Source organism: Chenopodium quinoa, unplaced genomic scaffold (assembly GCF_001683475.1).
Source record: "Chenopodium quinoa cultivar QQ74 unplaced genomic scaffold, ASM168347v1, whole genome shotgun sequence".
Classification (NCBI taxonomy): domain Eukaryota; kingdom Viridiplantae; phylum Streptophyta; class Magnoliopsida; order Caryophyllales; family Amaranthaceae; genus Chenopodium; species Chenopodium quinoa.
The window spans coordinates 9,178,575-9,190,264 of record NW_018744367.1 but is presented as its reverse complement, the minus strand read 5'-3'; positions in this window follow the sequence as shown (position 1 = coordinate 9,190,264).

The following is an 11,690-nucleotide window of genomic DNA, read 5'->3' as shown; positions in this document are numbered from 1 at the left end:
TTGAACTGACGCCTTGGTGTTTGTAATGAGTCAATGCTTAGGCGCTTAAGCTAAGTGAGACGCTTTTTTGTCAGGTCAATCACTTACTACGATTGTAACCGAGCCGACTACTAACCATGTCAATTTGCTTATAGGGGCTAACTAGCGTACCAAGGAACCCCGAACTTGCTGTATGAGGTCGAAATAACCATTCTGAGAGGCTTCGAGCTTTGTCGCTGCTGAAATATCGCTGGCGCCAAGAATTGGCTCTATCGCCAGACGTTGGGATCTAGCGCCTGGCGCTGAACTTTGTCGCCAGACAACAGCCTTGTCGTCTGGGGCTGGAGTCGGGTCTTCTCTATTCTGCTCTTCCTACCGCTGTTGCTTGGTTTTGCTCCGTACTTTGAGCTTGGTCGTTTCCTTTCAACAAAATCTGCTCAAATCTTTTGTAAATTAAAGCTCTTCATCTCTAATATACTGATCTATGTAACTCCTCTTATCTTGGAGGAATCTCCTGTTTCATATTCGCGGTTTTTTTTTTCGAAAAAAATCCGGGAATGTCCTCGCTTGCTGGGATGCACCTGCATTTATATCTTTAACTATAGGACTTTTCTTATCTTTCATTAGGGTTGACCTAAGACTTTGTGTTGCTTGACTCATTGACTTGACATGACTCAACGTATAAATTTGACTCACTATGATTGACTGAATCGAGGTTGACTCGACTCGATGTGACTCGTGTGTGCGTAGTGTTGACTCATGAAAATCTATATGTACATGACTCGAAAAAGAAAAACAAAAATTTTCGTCAGTTTTGTGGAGGGTACCGACTTTCTCCCGAAAAAGAAAGACACAAAAAAAAAGAAAGAAGCGAAGTTTTTGAAGGTGCATGTTGAATGAGCTTAATCTGTTAATCTCTCATAGTACAAGGATTGTAACATCTTAGACTATCCTAGTTGACTCAATAATGAAAGTATGTAGGTAACTTAGGCACGGAGGCTAAGCACTTCATACTTCGTGATGTGATAACGATTACAAGTGATGAGATATTTTGATATGACAAGGTGTGCTTCAATGTCGTGTTAAGATCTCATGACAAAGGGTTCCTAAGGGGAAGACTATTTGGTCATGTATCTGTGCAGTGTGTGAAAGTGACACTAAGGTTAGGCTGCAAGGGCTAAGTGTGTGGAAAGATATTATTTTTAGAAGAGTCAAATAATGGTGACTCTTAGGCTAGGTAAGTTAATGATGTAGGGATCAAGCCCCCAAGTCTAGCTCTAAATGAATAGGGATGAGCACAGAGGATCCCTAGATATGATCATGGTGTGAGTGTGTGAATGTGAATGTATTTTTATTACAGCTGCACCTCGGTGTGAGGTTGCCTACTATCCGTTAGGAATCAGGCCGAACGTAGCTCTAGCCGAACCTCGCACAAGTGTGTGTATACCTCAAAAAGGTCTTTTGAAGGGTTGTAATGTGGTTAGGCTAAAGTTTGAAGAAGAAGGGAATAAAAGGCTCAAGACCCTAGATAAGCCCCCAAGGTGTGCAACCTTGCATTTGAATCTTTGTATTTTTATGCTTGAGGTTTAGCTATCTTTTTTTTTTTTTGCTTTATTTATTTTTTCTCTCTTCTTTTTTCTTTTTTTTTTTTTTGCATTGGGCAATCTCGATCATGCGGCCTATCACTCACTTGGCATTCATGTTTCTCAGGCACGGTGTCGAGCACTCGATAAGAGACGCAATCTGAGACATGTTCATATCGAAGATATTTTTATATCAAAGACATTGGAGCACTTACCCTTTTGTAAACTTTTATTTATTATTATTATTTTTTCTGTTTTGCTATTTTAATCTTTTGAAGTCACTCAAGCTTTTTGAAGTTACATAAGTTACACACCATTCCATCCCAAGGTTAGGTAGATGTAGGTTGAAAAATGAAGGGTCTATCGTTAGACGAGGCTCAAAGTGGTTTACCAAAAAAGGATTGCATATTTGAAGGGTGAAAGGTGATATGATGTGGCTACAAAGGGTGCCTCAAATCATTGGTATACCTTGTGCTTAGTTTGACATGGATTTTTTTTTAATGCAATGATCATATGCAAGGAAATAAATGCTCATTTTATTAAAAGGAGAAAAAGAAAGAATCTACAAAATTAATCTAAGGGAAAAGAAAGGTGTCTATGCTAGACTTATTGGGGAAAGGAAAAAATGAAAAAGAAATAGAAAAAAAGGTCATGAAATCTTGTCGTTGCAGCTCGCCTCTTGTCTTGTGTTGTTTGCTTCATCATCACCTAGTCTTCTCGTTAGCTAGAGGCAATGGGATCTTATTTGCTTCTATGAGATCTTGAATGAGATTTTGAAACCTGTAGCATTCATCAGTAGTATGACCGCGTCCTCGATAGTACTTGCAATAAGAGTTGGGATTCCATCTCGAAGATCGATTTTCTGGCGTTGGATCCTCGGTAGGGACAATAGGTTTGATTAATCCTCGATCATATAGACGATCAAAAGCAGCATTGTAGGTCATTCCAATGGGTGTGAACTCTGTCCTGGGTTTCCTTTTAGATCCTTGATTGTCCATGGCTAAGACACCATTAGGGTTAAAGGTACTAACATTATTACTAGAGTGGGTGTTTTCGGAAGAAGAAAGATTGTTGTTCTTCTTTCCTTTCCAGCCACTGGGGTTACTATTGTTAGTAGCTTTTTGTTTTGCGATGTCATCTTTTATTTCAATTCCAATGTCATAAACGGCCTTGAAAGTATTCAGATTGTGTTAATATTTTAAATGCTTCGAATACTTCTCTTGGAGATTCTTGATAAACATCCTCACAGATTCTTTTTCGGTGGGAACCTCAATCATCTTAGCAGAAGTTTCCCTCCACTTATTGAAGAAAGAAGTAAAGCCTTCATTCTCTTTTTGTCTTAGCATCCCGAGTTGTCTATAATCGGTTTCGACTTGAATATTACACTTATATTTATTAATGAAAGCGTTTACAATAGCATCCCAAGTAGAGGTTTTTTCTTTATCAAGAGAAAATAACCATTGTTGACAAACGGTTTCAAGAGATAAAGAAAACAAGGAATGAAAGAGTTTCCTATCAATCCCCTTAATATTCATTATAGTTTCAAAGGCTCTTAAGTGAAGATAAGGATTATCAGTTGCCTTGAATTTAGGGATGTCAGTGGCATTGAACTTCTGCGGAAGAAGCTCCTTGTCCACCGAGATCCCTTGTGAACTAATGCCCTGGAACTTGTAGTAACTAGATAGCTTGCTCAAGCTTTCTTGCATGAGCTCCATTTGTTATTGCTTCACAGGATCATTGATTTGAAGGGTTAAAGTCTTCAACACCTCGGTTACATTAGTTAATTGATTCCTAAGTTCGTTGACTTCTTCTTGAGTTGCCAATATCTTTTTAGCTTTCCTTTTTTGGCGAATCGGCTTGTCAAAAAGTAAGACTTGAACAAAGGTGTTGTCCTTGATTAATCGCCCTTCTCTCCTTGACCAAATACTGTGGAAAGGGAAATTAAGGATATTCACTGTTAATTATTTGACTCAAAATCTATTCAACATGCATAGATGGAAGAAGTTAAGAAGAATGAATATTGTGACATGGAGAAAGATGATGTAGATGGAGAGATATGAAAAATTAGGAATAGAATGTACCCCCAACTCAAATACGGAAAAAACCGACTCATGCATGAACCTAAAACATGGTCATGGTGTATATACATATTAGTGGATTCTTTATTGTGAGTGCAAGTGACATGTTAAGACTCGTGTCATGACCATGGGGCTACACTATGTGACTAGACTCGAACAAAGACTAAGTTAAGACCTCACGTATATGCATTAAACTGGACAGGCTGTGGTATTTTAGTCATAACTTTTGATTTTTGACTCTGATTAGGATGAAACCAACGCCAAATTAAAGATAAAAATCGGGGCTACAGATCCATAGGCTGTAAGACTCGTAGTTCTTCTTAGAACTCCAACTATGACCAAAACAATTTGACGTTTGTGCAGTATACGGAAATAAAAAAATCCGGGTTGACTTAAAGGGACTATGACTCGATTTTAGACATATTTATTAGCTCAAATTAATTAATTAATTAATTAATTAAGCAAAGTCCTTTAGTCATTAATTAGTTTATTAAGACTTATTTACAAACACAAGTCAAACCAAACGGTTAGTTTAGTCACATAATAAGTATGCACAAGTAAGAGATGCACAAGTAGTCATGTAGTCACGACATGATGCAATGAGTTTGCAAATTAACCATGGCTCTATTTCTCTAGAGTTCGCGATATGGATTAGTCAAAGAGGGTCCATGGTTAATTGTCCGGATGCACCGCGCGGAAGCCTTACCTTTTGAAGGGTTGGCGCGAGTGGATGGGACACCGCGAGTTAAAAACTCGCTTCCATGGTTTGGTGAATTCAACATTCTCAGATGTACCCTTTTGTTGCACAGAGCGTTCAATCAGGTAGATGGAGCATGAATTCCCAAAGGGTTATGTCCATATGTAGAACACATATGGGTTTCAGAAAAGTGAGAAAAACTCAATCAGGAAGTAGGATCGAGCAAATAGTGCTAAATACTGGTCAAAATTAGAACGCATATTTCTGGCTCGGTATTGGAAGAACTTGGCGCCAGCGAACAGAGGTCGGCTCCGCGATTTGGCTCTGGCGCCTTGCGACAGTCGACGCTAGACTATGTTTTCTGACGCTAGTTCCTACATGCCTCAGCAGCTTTTTGTGCTCGATAAAATTTTCCAGTTTTGCGCGGCATTATTTCGGCCATAGTTGTGAAAGATATTCCTTAAATTTCCTACGTGTAAAAATCCTATGTTATTAAATTTCCAATGAGATATTTTTTATGCATATGAAAATAATGTTAATCAAAATTACGCACATGAAATACTTAGAACTTTTCGAGTCTCATCCATTCATTCTAAATCATTCCCAAAATAAATTTTAGGAATTAAAATAGAAATCCTCCCCAGTGGAGTCGCCAAAAACTGTAGGGTATATTTCAAGCATTATCCCAAACTTGAACCCCACTGTAATCATATACTTAAGCATGGTGGCGTCCAAAGGGAAGGAAGCTAGAGCACAAGAGTCGCCAACAAGTTTTAGAACTTGTAAACCGTTCACAGGGTGAAGGTTACACCCCTTAACGATCCAGGAGATCGTCAACTCCAATAGGTCTTGAACCATGACTGGTAGTTCGGGGATGAAGGTACAAATCCAACCTAAAAGAGATTGAACCTGCCCTAATAATAGGCCTCTACTTTATTCTGATCGTATTCATGTGCGTTTTTTTTTACTAACATGCAATCAATAGGTTTACCCTAAACCTGTTAATCTATGTTGGTTGAATATTAATGCACAAATAAAACTATTATTGGCGATCACTTGAATTATAATCATATTAATCCTTAACAAGATTATTAATTATCTTATTAATCGTGATTACAAGTACAAATTCCCTTTAAGCATACATAAAAGGTGTGATCAAGCAATAAAAATAATAATAATCAACAAAATAATCATCATAACAAGTATAATAATCATAATGATAATAATTAAAATAATCATGTTAAAGCATAATAATAGCAAGATCCTAGGCATGATACTAACAAGATTAATAACAAACCCTAGCATGTCACTAAACATTAAAAATCAAACCTTTAGCCCTAACATGATACTAACATGATATTAGGAAAGAAAATAGGAAGCATCATAACAATCATTGTAACACCCTAGAAATTCCTTTATTTTAAAATACCTGTTTTGCCCTGTATAAAACTTTTAATAGGAATATCTAAGACATTACCGCTACCGTGAAAACGGTTAAGGCAAATATCAAAGATACACAGCGAAAGACTAGTTTTAAAAACCTTTCCAAAACAAACCAACTTGAAAAGCTAACCAAACGAAAGTAAAGTTAAATCCAAAATGAGCGAAGTAAAATGAAAATCAACCTACAACTTGGAACCATTAAAGGCCCTTATTAAAAACCAAACCAAATCCAAACTTGATGTTAGCTTCACATATAAATATTAGCATAAATAATTAAAGTAGAAACACATTGTAACTAATATAAACTAGCATGATTCGCTCTTCACTCGTGCCCCATCATGAATATGCCTCAATACCTGAAAAGCTTATCTCTACTTGTCTCCACTACTCTCCATTAAAAATGGGTCATCATAGGGCCAAGATAAAGACATGGACAAAACACACAAATACACACAATCAGCAAAGTTGAGTACATAAGCGTAATTTAAACACACTAACATGCTTTCACCTATCAACACACACTTACCTCATTGCACCTGTTCACAAGCACACACACCAATCAACAAGACACAATGACTAGACACTAATTAATTCATTTTGCATTGATTACGCATCGAACAGGTTTCCACCTATTAACCTCCCCCAAATAAATTTGAGGTTAACTGGCACGGGAGCTAACCGTACCAGCGACAAAACCACACAAAGGTGGCAGAATTCCTGCGCATAATAATAAATAATAAAAAAAAGGAATATACAGCGTCCTGTACTCCATTGGAAGTTATGGTTAAATATAAAACCCCATAAATCCCCCCATTGTTCATACTCAAGGTATATACGTTCCAAGAGTTTTGGTGCGTAATCTCTTTCCCTTTACGTTATTTACAGATTATTAGACTTGGTGATGACTCTCAAAGCGTAATAAGTCAATCAACAATAATTATACAATCAAACAAACATACCAATTTAATTCTTGAATAATTAGTGACCACATATTATTTATTGTTGAACCCTTTTTAATTCTACCTCAGTGTCAAAGACACCTTAAACGCATAATGCGCCAAAAATCCTATCTCTCGGTGTTAAAAACACCTTAAGTGCACAAAGGCACCAACATACTATTTATTCCTTGTGTACATAAACACTTATATAGCTCCTTCCTCATGCTTAAAGCATCAATAAAAAATTATTTGAACCATAATAAAATTCCTTTTCAATATTCCAAACATAATTAAACATGTAGTTTAATTAATCATGCCTTCTAACATGCCATAAATAAAAATGTGGTTCAAACACAACATTTCCAAAATATAATTTTCCAAATCCATAACCATCACAAATAATTCATGCTTCACAATTCAATCACAAACACCATAAATTCTCAATTCCATACATAAACCTTAGCATGATACTACTTGTAATTGATTGAAATCAAACCTAACATGATTCTACATCATCAAAATATGCTAAGTACGCGCACGTACCTCAAATAAGCCCTTAAAGTAGCCGATTACACTACAACAATTCCCGAACCAAGTCTCCTACATAAAGGGACAATAATACTATATTAATTACCCTTGTATACACAATTTCCATCAACTTAAACTCACTTTAAATAACTTATAATAATCTTAAAATTATTTAAAAACCCCTAATTAAACTCCTTTTTAATGGATAATCACACCCTTTTATTAAAAATCACAATTATAGTACTTTAAATAAAATTCCAACATTTTAAACTAATCACACTCGAAAAACACTACTTCTTTATCAAAATCAGAGGAGTTTAGAACCTCATCGGGATTAAAACGGGATTAATATTAACGAACGGAAATCTAATAATTAAAACATGAATTTACGTGTTCAAAATAATCTGGAATTAATTTAAACTAATAAGTAGTTATAATCACCAATATTTCAAAACATCATTACTATAAAAGCCCTAAATCAATTGTTCATAAAAACCCTAAAAATCAAGTCTTGAATGAATTAAAAACCCTAACTTTATAATTTATTAAATCTGAAAATAATGTCAATAATAAAAATCTGAAATTATAGTTTTAAATCATTATAACATGTTTTTTTATACTAAATAAACACATTTAGAACTATTAAAATAAAAAACCCACATATATAATTATAACTCACCATTAAAATAGAAAAGGAGAGAGAAAGCAAGAAGTGGAGGATGGAACTCCGGCTGGGCGCGTGGCAGCCACGTCGCCGGCGGTGGTCGACGAAGCCTGGCAGGTGGTGGTCGGTGTGATGATGTGGCAGCAACAAGGCTAAAATTTGGGTGGGTTTATGTCATCCAAAACCCACGTAAATGCAAGAAGAAAAAGAAAGAATAAGAAAAGGAAAAAGGAAAAGAAGAAAGAAAGAATAAAAAGAAAATAGCTTACCTTGACCATTTGACCTTTTTGGGTGGTAAAATTTTGGGGATAAGTAGAGTATTTATAGTGTAGAGTAGGTTAGGGTAGGTTTGGGCTTCATAAAAATAATAGACTTAAATGATGAAGTAGGTGGCCCAAAAGTAAAAATAGGATGATTGGGTTCATAATAAAGATTAATTATATATGGCTAGACACTAGTCTAGGCATATTCCCCTACACCCCTCCCTAAATGCAGAGTATCATTTAACTCCCCTTCCCTAAAATTAGTATCTGTATTAATTTTACCCCCCCCCCCCCATATACATAAAAACAAAAAAATCAAACCACCTTTCTCATATCTTTTTTCTCTCTCCTAACCTATTTTCAGCATTTTACTTTCTCTCTCCTAACCATTTTCTGCATTTTATCTCTCTAAACCAATTTTTTGCACTTAAAAATACGATAATTTCTACAAAATTATGACAAATTATCAAAAGAATTGTTCAATTACTATAGAATTCAACAAATCAAGGTCGAAATTCAAAGAAGTGATTGTATACATATTTAGTTCGAAAAAGAGTATATAAACTCTAGTTTTAATAATATTTTTGTTGCAATTGTGTTCCAGGAATATCATCAAAGCATATAACATGGAAAAAAAGTATGAACTATTGCATTTAAGTAATTTTTAATAATTTTCGTTTAAAACTAGTGATCTGAACAAGTGCATTTTGATTTTTGAGTACATGAAGTATTTTATTTTATTACTTTTTTTTTTTTTGCAGTACGAAGGAAATAGTTTCAGAGAAGAACATCAAAGAATTTGGAGAAAAGTAAGCATTATATAAATTAGTTCGTAATGGGTTTTTAATTTTTAATGTTCATTTCCATTTTGATAAATGTTCATTTATATATTAGTAAACAGTCATTCACAAAATAAATCTTTAATATAAATGTTCAATTATATATTACTACATAGTCATAATATATGTTCATTCTTTTTCATAGTTTATAGTGGAATATTATTTTGATGAATGTTCATTTGTATTTTGGTAGATGTTCAATCACATAAATGTATATGGTTTTCACATATTAATATACGATCATTAGAATTTTGATAAGTATTTATATTTTGGTGATCTTCTTAAAATATATCATGCTCGGATCAGTTTTGAGTTTCAATATATGTCTTTTTTATTATGGATATATGATAAATCACGTATTAATTGCTTCAAAAGTTATTTATGTATATATTTCATGTTCATTGATTGATATCTTCCATAGACATTTTTAAACTAATTCATGTTCATTTATATATTAATATATGTTCATTTTCATATTCAATCATGTAAATATGTTCATTTATGTATTAATAGTTGTTGATTTCCATATTAATAGATGATCATTTCTACACTAATATATGTTCATTTTATATTAATATATGTTTATTTCAATTGTTATACTGTTATTCATATGAAAATTGGTTCAATTCATTCAACACTTCTTCTTTCTCAAATCTAACTAATAATTCATTTGTTTTTGTATATTAGTTAAACAAAGAATTGTGGATATAGTGAGTTGCACCACACAATAGCAAGGAAAAAAAGGGAAGACAAAATAAATAAATCAAGAAGGCATGGATTCGCGCAACACGAACCAATAACACGAGCTTGAATTTTTTCAATTTTGGATCGAGAATTCATTATGTATAATAATATGTGTGGAATTAATGTGATGTATATTTTAATATCCAGTATTTGAATTTTTGGTGATATACAATTTCTATTTGAATTTAATAAGGAAATAAACTCTTTTTTTCAAAAATATATATTATTACAGATTCACATCCTTATATATATATATATATATATATATATATATATATATATAATGTTCATATTAGGAAAAAAAATATATGTTCATAAACAAAAAACTAAATATTCATAACAACTTGAATTTGTGGTTGAACATTTACAATATTCGACTTTGAACAATAATTCACTAACTATATATATATTAGAATATTTGACACTATATGTTCATAAAACACCTGAATGTTAAAGCTAAACACTCAATTCTTGTATTAAGTCTCTCTTAGGACCTAATATTTCTAAGCTACACTTTTTATCTTTATAACCCTCATTAGAACAAATAAATCCTTTCATAGAAAATGAGTCATCCCTTCGCCTCTTACTCTTCCAAACTCTAATTCCAAAACCTTTCATAAAAGCATACTCGTTAAACATTTCATAAGAGTCATCTTCAGAAGGAAATTGTTTCCCCCAAAAATCAAACTGATTTGCTTCTTCAAAATTAATAGCATCCTCTTTTCCCACTGCAATAAATAAACATGTAGCAAATGAACATATATAGTAGCAGTAATGGTCAATTATAATAATGCATTTGATCACTTACAATTAAATTACTATATGTGAAGATATAAATGATAATCTATATAGTTACATAACTAAACATCATTTATAAAACAATAAATATTGATATATAATCATTAAACGTCACATGTACAACTTATAATTCCATAAACACAAGTATATATATAAATGAACATTTATGATTGCATAATTGAACATTATTACAACAAAACAAAATAACAAATGTTAAGATTTTTTTTAGGGAACAAATATATTAAAATACGTTCATCAACTAGTTAAAATAGATATGAGCATCTTTAAAAGAATGAAAATTATTGAAATTCATATGGACAACATATATATATATATATATATATATATAAATACAACTAAAATAAATCTATAGTTTACTAAAAAAAATACATTAAACATAAATGAACATTTACTATTGCACAAGTGATCATTTTTTTAACTAAGATTATTTTATATGACACAACAAGCTAATAAAAATAATTGGTTAGTAATATTATTACAATTACTATAGATGTTCATGTACGACACACTAAACTGGAAAGACAACAATCAAAATTACAAAATAAAAACAATAACACAAATAAGAATCAAATTAGAAGAATAATACAACCAAAACTATATATGAATCAACTAATAACAACAATAACAATACTAAAACCAGAGCATTATCAAAATTAAAATCAATACAACAAAAACTATGACATCAAAGCATTATAATCAAAATTTCTCACATTGATTGAGTGACAAATTATTCACATTGATTGTTAAATGAGTCGAGTAAACCAAGGAGGAAAATAGAGTCACAATCATAATCAAATGCAATTGAGATAAAAAATCTCCATGGAAGAAGAGAAAAATTTGAAGAAAAAAAATCAAAAAATGTAGGAGAGAGAAAGTGAAATCAGTTAAAAGAGGAGAGAGAAATTATAATTGGTAAAATGAGGAGAGAGAAAAGGAAAGAAATATTATCTCTTCAAGAACATTATATACTTGCTTGAATGGAAAGTAAAGAAGAAAACAAAACAAAAACAAAAAAAAAAAAACTGGTGGGGGAAAGGGGATAAAACGACGTAGTTAGTTAGGGGGTGTAGGGAAAGCAGCCTAGACTAGACTCTAGGGAAAAATTTGTAAATAAA